Source organism: Miniopterus natalensis, chromosome 10 (genome assembly GCF_054644295.1).
Source record: "Miniopterus natalensis isolate mMinNat1 chromosome 10, mMinNat1.hap1, whole genome shotgun sequence".
NCBI lineage: Eukaryota > Metazoa > Chordata > Mammalia > Chiroptera > Miniopteridae > Miniopterus > Miniopterus natalensis.
The window spans coordinates 48,781,234-48,793,381 of NC_142090.1; the positions used below are offsets into that span (position 1 = coordinate 48,781,234).

General features: G+C 36.7%; 1 pseudogene; it reads right to left on the reverse strand.

The window, feature by feature from the left end:
- Positions 1–9,913: 9,913 nt before the first annotated feature.
- On the reverse strand, positions 9,914–11,124 carry LOC107542276 (eukaryotic peptide chain release factor subunit 1 pseudogene; annotated as a pseudogene).
- Positions 11,125–12,148: the final 1,024 nt, after the last annotated feature.

The window sequence follows — 12,148 nt, forward strand, 5'->3', positions numbered from 1 at the left end:
AAAGCATTATTCTAATAAATAAACTAGCAAGTTATAAAATGTCCTATATGAATGAGGATTATTGTATCTCTAATGTTGACTCTGAAGACTATTAATGGGTAATTTTTGTCTTAGAAACTGCAATGGTTGAATAACAAATTAGACATATTATATGACTATAGCAATTACAAAACAGCAAAGGCATGAAGAATAATACAAGGAAAAAAAGTTATTTGGGGTAAATACCTTATAATTTTATTCTTGTTCATCTCAATTTTTAATCCTAGGAAATATATTTATATTATCTTTATAAGGGAAAAATATGTAACAAAACTTGTACATCGAGTAACTTGGTCTATACTTTCTTTTGCTAGGAAATTAGGACTATAACACTCCAGGAAAGTATACCATTCAGTAAAGCACTTTTATTTCTTGAACCTAAGAATCTATTATATTTTGGTGGTTGGCTACCTCTTTTCCTTTGTCTTATTTACTATATTTTGAATCAGTTTTTCCTCTCTTTCTCAAAAACTATCTTCAAAATCTATACCCATACAATGAAAAGATTGATGATGTGGTATTATCACAAATAAATTAAGGGATTACGAAAGGGAAGGAGGGAGGGAGGGAGGGAAGGACTGAGGGAGAAAACATTTTTCCCTTACTCTTAAACCAGTTTCGGAACTGTTTCTAAGGTAATCATTGGTCCTCCTCTGATCTCAAGTCTCAATTTGGGTTGTAATCCTAATAGCATCCTGCTTTTAACATTAGTGTTTATGGCAATTCACAGAGTGTCGTGAGGTAGTTGGAGTTGCCTTCAGTCTTAGCATTTATTGCTTCTGTTTTCCTGAAAGCATTTGTTCCAAATATTTACCTTTATTCTGCTTTTATCTCCTACAATAGAAATTTTTCTGTTTCTGCAATAGGAGAAAAAGATCAGTTTTTTATCTAGTTCCTACACTTTAACTTCCACAGGTGTGATGCTTTATTGGGACACAAGCTGGCAGCATTTTTTAATCCTTTTATTCTGATAAAAGAAAATGAAAGCTATAAGCTAATTTATCCATACTGAAGAACAGAAAAAACATCATAATTTTATGCAATAAATCTGTGGTAGTACTTTGAATGGTTGATACCTCTGCTTTCCACAAGAAAACATTTTCCCAATTTAATATCTGTATAAAATGATAGAAGGAATAATAATAGTAGATAATGCATGGGGGGGTCAGCATAGACTACCTAAAATTCAGAAAAAAGTTCAGGCACCTGGGTTCAACTCTTGAAACTGCAGCTCTCTGCAACACTAGACTAGATATTTAATCCTTACATGTGATTCATGATCTACTGCTAGCATCCCCTTCCCAGATGTAAAACTCTTTGTGAATACAATTTTAGCACTGGCCAAGAATTGTTGTCTAAATTTAAGAAACGAGCAGGCCAGTATGAATATTTAGTCAGCAAAATTATATTTGTTCCAAAGTTTGAAACTTCTGCTTTTCAGGGTTTTGATTCTAGAGTTAATTCATTTATTTCCAGAATTCTAGTTGCCTGGAAGTCAAGATATTGCTTGTGGCACATAAATATATAAAGTTTCTGCTCTGAAACTCACAAGTATTAAAAAGATTAATATTCCTCTAAAGAATTTCAATTAGCTAAGCAACATAATTCATGCACAGTGGCACTGTTAACTTGTGAATAATTAAATATCATATTTAGAATAACTTGAAAAAAATTGTAAAAAATGAAAGTTATTTTTGTCATATTTATATTAATCTGAGAAAAGTTATCATATCCCAAAGCAGATGAATTGGACTCAAATGGTTTTACAAATTTAATCAGGGGTTCTAAAAAAAAAAACAAAAAACTCTAGCTAATTGTATGAAATGAATGATCTCATGTCCAGTTCTCTGTCCTTTAATAGAATTTTTAGCTTAGAGTTTCTTCTTCGATATATTTATGACAAAGAACGCTCAGCTCAAAAAGGGGAAAAACCCCCAAAACCAACTAAATAACATTATATGGGGTTTTGTTTGACCCTTGACTTTGGGTTTTGTTTTTATCTTCTAATAAATGTATGCAGGTGACAGAATTATCACCATTGTAATTTAATCGATTAAAAATAAATCAAGAGTGAAAAAAAAGTGAAAATATTTGTAACATTATAAAGTGTTATTATCATCAATGTGCTAGAGTAGGCAGTTAGTTAATGAAAGAGAAGGGAGCCTGACAGCTGATTAAGTCAGTTTGACTGGGAAAGGACAGTGTCACCGTCACCCTGGGCTTTGCAGTCGTCGGGAAGAAACTTCGCAGACACCCCAGGGGCGCCCTGCGCTGGCCGCCAGGTGCCGCGAGGGAGAGAGCGCAGGGGCCGCCTTTCACTGCTGCGCGCGCCGCGGAGGCCACGAGGCAGGAGCTGGAAAAACCTGGCGAAATGAGCAACTGGGGTAAGGTCGCAAACCCTTGGAAGGTCCAGGAGAATGACTGGACGGGGGCACAAGCACGCCCGGAGGAGCCAGAGCAGAGACTGGACAGCCTGAAGGGAACCTGCTCTTTCCCGGGCCCAAGAAAACCTAGGGAAGCTCAGCAAGCACCTCGAAGCGGCCGCTGCCCTATGGCCCGCCCACTCTGCCCCCCCCCCCCCCAGGACGTGCTATCTATTCATGCTAATAGATCTTGCTGCTGTCGTTTAAAATCCTCCTAGACGTGTCCCTGAGATTTCTTTCCTGCGACACCGCAGAAGAATCCTATTTCCACACGGTGCTGGGGGCAGACCCACCTCTGTCCCACGCCTCCTCTGGTAACAATTATATAAAAAGCTATCAGTAATAACTGGGTGCAAGGTGGGTATAAATATGTAATCCAACAGAGAATAAACATAAATAAATGAAAATTGTCAACTAGACCTAATAATAAGCAAAGAAAAAAATTCAATAAATGTCCAATGTTATCTTTTTCCTAATATATTTGCAAACATTAAAAAAATGATAATCCAGTATTTTTGCAAGAGAAACTGCTGGTGGAACATAATTCAGAAATTATTTCTAAATATTTTAAGTCATGAAGGTATCTTTATCTAAAATCCAATTTCAATTTGCACCGTTTACTCTAAAGGAGTAATTAGAAATACACCAAAAAAAAGTTTTTCTTTATGTGTTTATAGAGGATAGACATTCTTCAGATTTTTTTCCTTTCTGTGATTAGGATATGGGCAGTTTACAGTTTGTCTGTCTTTAGTAAATCCTGAAAGGCCTACAGGGTTTTAAAAGGCCGCATGTATGTTCAGCATTATCAAATTCTTGTAATATCATTTATTATGAAACAATTTTCCCAAGTAGTGAGATAGTGAAAGGAATGTGAATATTTCCTCATTCTGAAATCCTTCCAAGGATTCAACCAGGTCATTGCATTTGTTTTGAGTTCATTGCTCTAGAATATTTTTGATTGCTGTTTAAGCTTGTGAAAGGAAATCGAAATCATTAAAACCATTAAAAAGTGTTTATTTGTTATTAAGAGTTAAGTTAATGTTCAATTTCCAAGGAAGAATGTAGCATTTCTGTTTCAATCATAAGAAAAATTATAAAATATCATGTTAATGCCTTACCCTAGCCAATGAAATAAGTAGATATGATCACTGAACAGTAGAACTTTCACCGGTTCAATTTAACTATAATATAAGGCTACTTTAGTAGGAAGAAAACAATATCTGCTCCACTCACCTTGCAGCTGTGGCAAGCATAGAATCTATATACTTCTTGGGCATTTGCTTTTGCCTGTTTAAAGTTTCTTCTCGGGCTGGGAGATTTTGTTTGCTATGAGCATTTTTTTATAGTGAAATGAGGAAGGGAATTATTGAAACTCTCCCCCTGCCAAAAAAACAAAAACAGAGAAGCATGTGAGAAAAAAGGTATATAGGAATTTATATTTGGAGGTAAATTCAATCTCCTGTAATTTAATGGTGTATATATATATATATATATATATATATACACACACACACACACACACACACACACATACATTTCAATCTGTGTTACTGGTTTCTTGTACATAAGAAGAAACTATTCCTGGAACAATTTTCTTCTCTGATTGACATTTTTTTATTCTAAAACTCTGGTATTTATATCTCCACTCTGATCTCATTCAACCCTAATACTAAATCAGCAAGTTAATGATTTAAGGGCTATATCATGCATTCATGTCTTTTCCTCTCATGTCCACTTGATTTTAGATTTCTAATTATTAAAAATCTAATTAGTTTTCTTCAGAGTAATACATGCCTATGTTTAAAATGTCAAAGAATGTTATGAGACTATATTTTTGAATATCTTCCTACTCTCAAAGAACCACTTTCTAATATTTTTATGTTTGTCATTTGCATCCATATTTCTATTAGGCTATGCCAATGATGTATTTTTATATCTACTGGCACTCTAACATGGTGGCCTAGAATTTGCCTGTGCTGCTTTCCCCAGAGACCTCAGTTATATAAGTAAGCAACCTTCAATACCCTCTTGATGTCTATGCCGTGTCATCAGTCTCAACATCCAAATCAAATCTTGGGTGAGTGTCCCCTGCTTTTGTAGAATGACCATAACATTTACTATTATTATCTGCCCCATTCTCTTTGTCTTTATGAGCTATTAATTTTTTTTTCTCTCTCTTTTTTTTTCTTTTTCATTGAATTTATTGGTGCAACATTGGTTAATAAAATTACATAGGTTTCAAGTGTACAATTCTATAACACATCATCTGTATATTGTATTGTGTTTTCACCACCCCAAGTCAAGTCTCCTTCCATCACAATTTATTTCCAGCATACCCTCCTTTACCTCCCCCATCCCTTTCCCTCCAGTAATTACCACATTGCTGTCTGTGCCTGTGAGGGTTTTTTTGTTTAGTCCATTCACCTTTTCACCCAGGCGCCCACAACCCCTTTCCCCTCTGACAGCTGTCAGTCTGCTCTCTCTATCTATGATTCAGTTTCTATTTTGTTTGCTAGTTTATTTGTTCATTAGATTTCACATGTGAGTGAAATTATATGGTACTTGTCTTTCTCTGACTGGCTTTTAATTTTTAATGTTTTGGTGCATTTTTGTGGAAATTTGTAGAGAAGGTGAATAAAAGCCTATGGTCAATTTATCTTAGTTATGCAGAAATCTCACCATCATTTCCTTTAATATCCCAAACTTAATCTTTAAAGTCATCCTCGACCCTTGCCTTTCCTTTTTCCCCATATCTAAGCTTTGTTGATTTTTTTCTTTCATAGTGTCTCTCTGGTGTGAACGTGTTTCTGCACCAACACTTTAAATATCCTGATTTGTTTGTTTAGTAACACAATTTAAAAATGGAATTCTATCTGCCTCAGCTTTAGCTGAGGTTCAAGGGCTAAAAGCAAACTAATAGGTGCTATTTTCTGTCATGTTCTTAAGTGAGTTACAAGCACAGTTATGTAGGAATTTCAGTGGAGATGGCTCAAAACAAATTTTATCATATAAGAGGATATAAAAGGGCTGATTTTAAAGAGGTGATTCTGATGTCATTTTAAAATGGACCCCCTTCAAAAGGGCTTCATTCAACTGCCCTGAGATCCGAATGGAAAGAGGCCTGCAGAATACTGCGGGAGGCAGTGGCTGAGTAAGGCATGGAAGCATCTGGCTGGTGGGATGGCTTTGCCCTCATTTAAGTAGTGGCAGTTAGTTGTTCTCAGCAGAAGGGTCTGGGAGAAACTTATGAAAACACACTTGTAAAAACAGTCAGCTTTTGAATACCTACACAAGGACAATAACATCAGGACATGATTGTACTAGAAAGTAAAACCATCTATATACCTTATGTCTCTACCAGCTGGCCGGTTTTGTTACCCACCACTATTTTGTGGGACCTTTTAAGTGGCTCCTATTCTGACTCCTTGACATAGGGCCCATACTCAATCCATAAAATATACACACCTCTGGGGACCCTGCCCTGGGACTTGATCTAACAGTGGTCACCTCTGTGAACTCTATAGCCAGCAAGAAATCCAGTCAGAGCCTTTCACTTTTGCTTTTCATACTGAGTCAAAAAATAGCCCCTCTTCCCTGTCAGGTTCCATGGGGCACACATCAAGCTGTCAGAATGATGTTCTAAAGCACCCATGGTCAAGGAGAGAAAATGCTTACGTACTCCAAATTATTTCTCAAAATAAATCTCTGACTTGGTACCTAAAATGTCTTACTGCTAAGGTAGCCCGGCTTTTGTTAGAAAGCCTTCTTTTATTGGACACACTTTTTAAGTAATCCTCAGGTCACTTCTTTAACCTCAACCATTTTATACATTTGAGATAAGTGTTAGGCTGATGTTCACAAAACTAGCTTTTGAGATAACCTCCTTGGCAATTTTTATATTATACCTACTTTCTCACTTAGAAACCAGGGGTACTTGTTAAATACTATATGCTCAGTCTTCGAGACTTAATCAAAACTATATTAGAATCTAATTTTAACCTTGTGTTGCAGTTTTATTGATTGATTTATCTAGTCTCTACTTTTCAGTTTGAAAACAAGTTCATATATGTTAAAAGTAATAAGAAAGAGTGAGAGTAAAAGTAGGGAAGAAACTTGAGAAATGAGGCTAGAACAAAAGTGCATTCCGTAAAAACACATATAGTCAGTAGAGAACACCGAAACTTAGCTCTGAGCCTATCACAATCAAGATTATAGCATTTATCATGCCAATTTATTTAGTTTTTGTCTCCTTCAACTAGATTGTAGGCTCCATAAGGGTAGTTTTTGTTCTTGTTTTGTTTTGTGCTTTTACTTTGTATTTTTTGTTTTCCACAGATATAGCACTGGCACCTGAAACTTTGCATGATCCATAACATATACTTAAAAACTATTTGTTGAATAAAGTACGAATAGATAAATGCCTTTGTAAGAGGTTTGTGGTTTTTTTGTAGTTGAAAAACAAGTAACTTATTGAACATATGTATTGCAAATATGTTCTCCCTGTCTCATGTTTGTTTTTAAACATTGTTTGGGAATATTCCTTGTCATAAAAATGTTTGTTTGTTTTTCAAATTCAGCTATATCCAGAAAATTTTTATATAAAATATAATTCACCAATTTTAAGTATACAGTTTGATGGATTTTAAAATTGTATATTATTGTGTAGCCATCACCACAATTGTGATACAGAATACATCCATCACTCTAAAAAAGTGCCCTTGTCGCCATTGCAGTAAATTTCCTAAACCCTGTCCCCCTCCTTAAATTTAGTTCTTATAATTTTCCATTGACTTTAATCAGACATTTTAAATGCCCTAAGGAAATTCCTATATTCCAGATATACTGTTTCTTATCTCCATTGCGTATTAGCAGCCCATTTCCCCTTAGTAATCAGGATTAAGTCGTTCAAGACAGTAGAGTAACTTTCTTCTTTGCCTGTTGATTCAAAGGCATGAGACCATCAAAGTGGATGGGTGGCAGTCTTGACTTCCAGTTGAATGGAGTCATTATTATGTCTCCTGGTGGAAGGAATTTTTTTCTTTTGGAACTAGTATCTCTAGACCAGCAGAACCTAAGGTCGCGGGATTGAGAGGCACATATTTTCCTAGTGGATCACTAGGGTGACAGCTAGTGGTGGCACTTCCTTTGGAACCCCTTGATTCCTGAGTCCATGAATCTTGACTATGAGATTAATAGCACAATATACTGAATACCAAGTCAGAGCACAAAGAGCCCCCTGGAGGACATTTTTCCTGCCCCACAAAGTATTGCTACCTAGCTGATACTGTAATTGAGTCTTCAAAAGGGCATTCTATTAAGCCAGCTGTTTCAGGATGATCAGTAACATGGTAAGACTGGTGGTGAATTCATGAGCATGGACATTTTTTTTTTTTTACTAAAAAGTGAGTTTAGAGCAATGCTATGTGGCACACCATGATGATGGATAAAGAATTCTGCAAGTCCAGGGATTGCAATTTTGGAAGGTACATTGAATGCAGGGAAGGAAAACCCATATCCAGAGTGCTTATTTCAGTAGTAACAAAGCACTACTACGCCTTTCATAGCAGAAGCATTTCAATGTAATAAACCTGCCAACAGGTAGATGGTTGACTGCCCAGGAGAATAGTACTGTATCAAGAATTTTGTGATTTCAGATGCTGACAGATTGGACACTTAGTAATGGTTGTAACTAGGTCAGTATTGGTAAGTAGAAGTTCCTATTGCTTAACCCGTAGCTAACCTCTGACCCCACTGAAAGGGTGACTTTGTTCATGAGTTCACTGGGAAACAACAGGAATGGCTAGGGAAAGAAGCTAACTAATATTCAAAAAATAGGTCACCTTATCCACTTGATTATTAAAATCTTCCATTCTTGATTTCACCTTTTGAAGATATAAGGGAGCAAAATTTGTACCTCAAAATGTGTCTCTTTGACATGAGGATTATTTTAGGCTGATTTTTTTTTTTTTTTTTAAGAAGCAGAACACTCAGAAAGTATTTTTTTATACCTCCCCCTTAACTGCCTAAAAATTTCAGATAAAGGGCCTATTCCAAGAGACAGCTATCACCAGAGGTAACTACAAAGAATATGAGTTAGATGTAGTAAACTAGGGGAAACTTAGCAAGACCTGTTTGTTCACATTCCTCTCTTGTGTCCCTTTGTCTCTGAATGGCAAATATTTGTTGCTAAACATTTGCTTTTCCCATCTCCCTTTGAATGGTTTTCCTCCCTTTTGAAGCCCCAAACCCATATCCCCTTCTCCTTAACTCAGGATGGCATATAAACCTCAAATGAGTGACTGCCTGTTGGCGTAATATTTTTGTGGAACATCCTGTCAAAGTAAGAAATGTCCAAACCTGTAAGAATTTTATGAGTTTATTTGAGCCAAACTGATGACAATTGCAAGGAAGAAAAATCTCAATAGATTGAGAAAATGCTCCAGAAAATGGCAGTTTTGCACCTTATTTTATGTATTACAGTCCAAGGAGGAGGCATAATGGGGTTACCTAAAATTAATTGGTAGTAGATTAGGGAGGCAGGAGAAAGCAAAATGGAGAAATCTCTAGGTCTGGATAAAAAGTAAAACAAATAGATACGTACTTCTTTCACATAAGTGGGTATAGGATAGTTAACAGCTAACAATTAACATGATAATAACAATGAGCTGATTTGTGGTCTCTTCTCTGGTTTGGTGGTTGTGCTTTGAGGGGTCTGAAAAAAGGAAATACTTTGATATCCCAAAAGTATGTTATAAGGTATATTATCCTAGGTGCAAACAAAGACAACAGACATCCTCAGTTAAGGTAAAGACTAACCTTTGTTAAGGAAAAATACTGGCCTAGAACTTGACTACTCTCCATGAACCACTTTTAGTTAGGAAGTTTTCATTTCAGGCCACCCTGTGTGGCTACTTTGGCCTCTGAGTTTGTAAGGCCACCACGCAGGGCCCCCCTGAGCTTGTCAGGTTTAGTACCTGGCCCCTATTTCCTCCTCAACCCTATGTACAAAATTAAATTAGATTTTTCTCCTGTTAATTTGTCTTTTTTTAAAAATGATTTCATTTCTATTAACTTTTGAAGGTTTACAATGACTAAAGTATTTTTACTTTTATATATGAAGGTTTTAAAAAAATCATTTTTTTTCCTTAAAATGGGGCAACCAATTTCATCATTGAATAAATGTAAAAAAGGATTTTGTTTAAATTAGTTCAAAGTGGCATTTAAGAACTTCGTTGTAGGCCACTGCGCTGACACCATGACTAACCAAAGTAAGTGTATAATTGGGTCTGGTTTTGTTTTGTTTTTCTTTTCAATACTCAATGTTCATGGATTTAGTTCTGGAAATGTTCCAATTGTAAGGCAGGGATCTGTTTGGATTCCATACAACTATGCTCCTTGGGTTGGGTGCTGGAGGGTGAGGCACATTTTGCCAGACCATGTTGATTTCCTACCTAGCTGTCATCAAGGTAAAAAAATTTCCTCATCTCCTCTTTTGTATACCATCCCCTGGAAACCTACTCAGTACCGCAAGATACCTCCAAATCCTTTCACAAATCGGGATCCTTCTTATGACTTATCTGTGACAATTAAAGATGTAGCTCCTAATTTGTAAAAGTTGTTAGCAAACCTTTCTAGCAGGGGCATGCTCTCAATTAGTTCATGTTCTTGTCCTGTCTCTTTGTAAAATGAGATTTCCTCTTCTCTTGTTCTGGAGTTAGAGAATTCTCTCCTCTTCTGTGCCTTGGCAATCAAGAACATGTCTCATTATATCCAGATTTTCAAAGACCATTAGAATTTCTACATCTCCCATTTCTAAAGCCTTTGGTGTAACTTCAACTCCAAAACAGCCCTTGCCCATGTTCTGGTGGATTTCATCAAAGTATTGTCCTATTAATTTCTTCTCTTGAGTAAATTTTACTCTAGAGAGAACTTCAGTGGATAACTCAATAGCTTGGTTGAATCCATTTTCACCACCATAGGATATATCAACTAATTTTAAAACTTTTGATTGCAACCTCTGATCAAACATATCAGAATGATTTAGTTCAGTTTTAGAGTCAGCCAATAACAGCTAAAATGAAACCAGCCACATTCACTTCTTCTCCAGAAATAAATAACTGCACAGCAACCTCAGCTATATTCCGAACATAGTTATGTCACTTTTCCATTCTTAAACAGGCAAAGTGCAAAGCTGACTGACCTCCTCTACCATGTTTCTTTGGGAGATCCACAGTGCATTTGTGCAGGGCTCCTCTCATGTTTCCTTGGAGTGTGCCAAAACGTGTCCGGCTACCTTCTATCACAATGAAGCCAAAGTTGCTATCATCTGAAAGTAGTGCTGTAAGAGCCTCTGTATGGAATTTGTTGTCACACAAATACAGTGATGTATCAGTTGCTTCGGAAGATTCAGCCAATGTTCACTTTCTTTTTCTCTCCTTCTTCTGTTACAGTTGTACCCAGTAAACAACCAGGACATTTGTGGGTACTTTGTTATAAAGTTTCAGTGTTTGCTGTACAGATAGAATGGCTCCCAGGACCAAAAGACAGTTTACTCGTGATTTAAGATTAGACACAGTTCAAACTCATCTACTAACATTTTTGCCACTCATGAAATCTGATCTTTGGGAGGAATGATCAGTGATGTCATGCTTGTGCCATTGCCACAGAAGCCTCAGCTTCTTGGTCTTCCAGGTTTCCACGTTCCTGTTGGCTGCACTGGGTCCTCCACTGTCTTCTCGCCTCCTCCCTGGAGCAGCCCACAGGCCCAGAGACACCAAGACCACAGAGTTGCCGCAGCCCCTGGGGAACGGCAGTCCCCTTCCTTGGGAGACCCTCCTCTTCCCGCTCCTGCCGCCCACCCTGGTGGTGGGTGGCCTTCCCCTCCCCCTCGCTTACCTCTAATTTGTCTCATGTTAATTCTATTAGTAGACCAGCCAGAGGAACTAGAAGGGTAGAGTAAAATTTTTCCTCCCCTACAGTGAGAATTCATAGGGAACATCAACATCGTCCTACTCTTTGCCCATTCAGAAAGGTCTCCTCTATATCTGCCTTATAGTCATTACATGCACATAATAAACAGTACATGCTGTCTATATATGTTCCTAATAGACGTTATACAGAGTAAACCTTATATTTCATGTAAGTATCTCTAAGAAGTATACATTAAAAAACCTTCAGGGTAGATCAATGAAATTTTAGAAATAGAATGAACATTCAATTTCGTTAAGTATTCTGTCTTACTGTATAGCAGATGACATTAAGATCCAGAGATGTAAAATGATTTCTGAAGGACAAATATAACCAGTTGATAGAAAACTGGGAAGGGAACTCTAGGCCCACAAAGTTCATGCTCTAAGTTTGTTCCTCATCTTCATGTATCAAAATGTTATTGGTTATATATAAATTGTTATTGGTTATATATAAATTATGTCTACATTGGAATAGGCTTTAGGTTGGATCTGAATTGAAAGGAGATTTTTCAATTAAGCTTTTAAATTTAATTTTGGATCCATAAATTTTTTCTGTGAATTTGGACCCAGTCCTGACTTCAGACAAATCCATAAATCCTATGAAACCAGGACTTTAATCAAGAGAATAGATGGAACCTTTAAAATGCTAAACAATGAAATTGAACTGAAGGAATTTAACCGATTTCTTTTTCTTTGCCATTGGAAACCCGCTGGAAT